The sequence below is a fragment of the Crocuta crocuta genome, unplaced genomic scaffold (assembly GCF_008692635.1).
Source record: "Crocuta crocuta isolate KB4526 unplaced genomic scaffold, BGI_CrCroc_1.0 scaffold50, whole genome shotgun sequence".
Taxonomy (NCBI): domain Eukaryota; kingdom Metazoa; phylum Chordata; class Mammalia; order Carnivora; family Hyaenidae; genus Crocuta; species Crocuta crocuta.
In genome coordinates, this window is record NW_027527428.1 from 6,795,616 (window position 1) to 6,797,841 (window position 2,226).

Consider the following 2,226-nt stretch of genomic DNA (forward strand, 5'->3'; position numbering starts at 1 on the left):
GCCCAGTCCCGCAGCTCCCTGGGGCCCGGGAGAGTGGAGGAGAGCTTCCTCGGGGAGGGGAGTGGCACCTCGTGAGGTCGTCCTGCTGCGCCAGGCTCTGCTCCAGGGTCACCTGGAGCCACCGCACGGGGCAGCTATGCCCCGAAGGTCTGTCCTGGGGCGGGATTTTCTGTTCAGGGCCCTCCGCGGAGCCTCCCCTAGGCTGTGCTCACGAGCACATCAGCACGCAGGACGTGCAAAGGCATGTGCTCACCCGCTGACGCGCCTGGCTGCCACTTGTCCCTGTGGGGACAGGACATGCGTGATACATGTGCGTGCATACGTGTGCGCGCGCGCGTGCGTGCATTCCCACGTCTAGCGGCGATTCCAGCCTCTCGATGACAGGCCCTGCAGGGAGAGTGTGGGGAGAGCTGGTTTGGGGGATTCATTACAGACCGGGACTGGGGCAGCCCGTCACATGAACCCTCTCCAGCAAGCAGGACCGCCCCCCACAGACCCATTCTTCTCTGATTTTTTAAATCAGGGGCTTGACATCAGGACTTTGCAGGAACTGGAGCCGTCAGCTCCTTCTGCAGCGGGTGGGAGACCCCTCTCAAGCCTGCGCCACCAGGCAGGTGGTCCTGCCCCAGGGGTTAGGATGGACCTGTGGAGAGAGTTAAAGTTACTGCCTGTTGTCAGTTCCTGAGCTGATGGGCTTCTGGGTGTTGCTATCAATGTGTCCTCAGCGGCATCAGCGAGAAGAGGAAAAGCCCCTTGGAAATCAGTTACAGCCCCTTTGTTCCACCTGGCGGGGCTGGGCCTTCACCCCCCGGTGGGGGTTGGGCTTCGAGTCTCCAAGACAGGACCCAGGACATGCCCTGCACCCCCCACCCACCTCTCCAGCCAGAACATCCTGGGGAAGGGCTGTCCCTGAACACTCCCCCACCAAGCCTGAGGGGTCTAGACAGAGGCTTCCCAGAGTGCCCCCCCCACCCGTGGTGGGAAGGGGCTGGGGGTGTGACACGCAGTGTCCCCGGCACTGTGCTGTGGCCCTGCCCACAGGACAGACACCCTGGGGGCCTCTCCCCTCACCGGAAGCCCAGACCAGGCCCTTCCAGCGGCCCTGAGGGAGTCCCAGCCACGTACAGGACCCCCCACCCCGTCCCTGAGACCTCAGGTCCCCAGGCAAAGGGGGCGGAGGCCAGCAAGAACCACACCTGAAGGCAGAGCAGAACCCATGTGGATTCTTTTTTCCTTTTTGCTATTGACCCAAACGTTTTTGAGCTGAGAAAAAGCAAATGACACGGGAACTGCGGAGCAGCCCGAAAAGGAATGAAGACGTGAGCTCCATTGACAGTAGCGTCCAGAACAGAACACCTTGGAATAAATTTGACCAAGAAGATGGAAGACTTACACGCTGAGAACCGCAACACACTGCTGAAGGCAGGGGCGACCCAGAGTCACTCTGCACTCAAGGTATGAACCCCCATGTGGGGAGGTGGTAACACACACACACACACACACACACACACACACACACACAGCAATCCGGATTCAGGGCAGTCCCTATCCAAATCCAGTCACCTGTTTGCCGAACCGCGAAGACCAACCCTCAAATGCATATAGAATCACAAGGAGCTCAGAGTCAGAATGATAATGGAAAATTAAAATATGGAGGATCTGTATTTCTCATTTCAAAACTCACTACAAAGCTACCGTGATACAGACTGTGGGCTTCCGGACTGTAGGATGGAGAGCCTAGAAATGAACTCGGATGTCTACAACAACCGTCTTTCAACGAGGGCAACAGAACCACTCAGTGGGGAAAACAGCCTTCCAACAAATGGGGCTGGGACAGCTGGCCGTCCCTGTGTCCTTCTCCGCAGCGTCAGCTGAGAAGGTGGGCTCTTGCTTCACACCACAAGCAAAACCTACCAAACAGGTCAATGGCATAAACATAAGAATTGAAGCCATAAAACTCCTTAGGGAATCACACATGGTCAGCCCGTATGACTTCAAGTTTGGTGGCAGATTTTTGAGTTTGACACCAGAGGCCCAGGCAGCAAAAGAAAAGGTAGCTAGACATCATAAAAATGACAAAGTTTGTCAGGTGTGTGGGTGGCTCAGTCGGATGAGCATCCAACTTCAGCTGAGGTCATGATCTCACAGTTCATGGGTTGGAGCCCTGTATCCGTCAGCACAGAGCCCGGAGCCTGCTTCAGAGTCTGTGTCTCCCTCTCTCTCTGC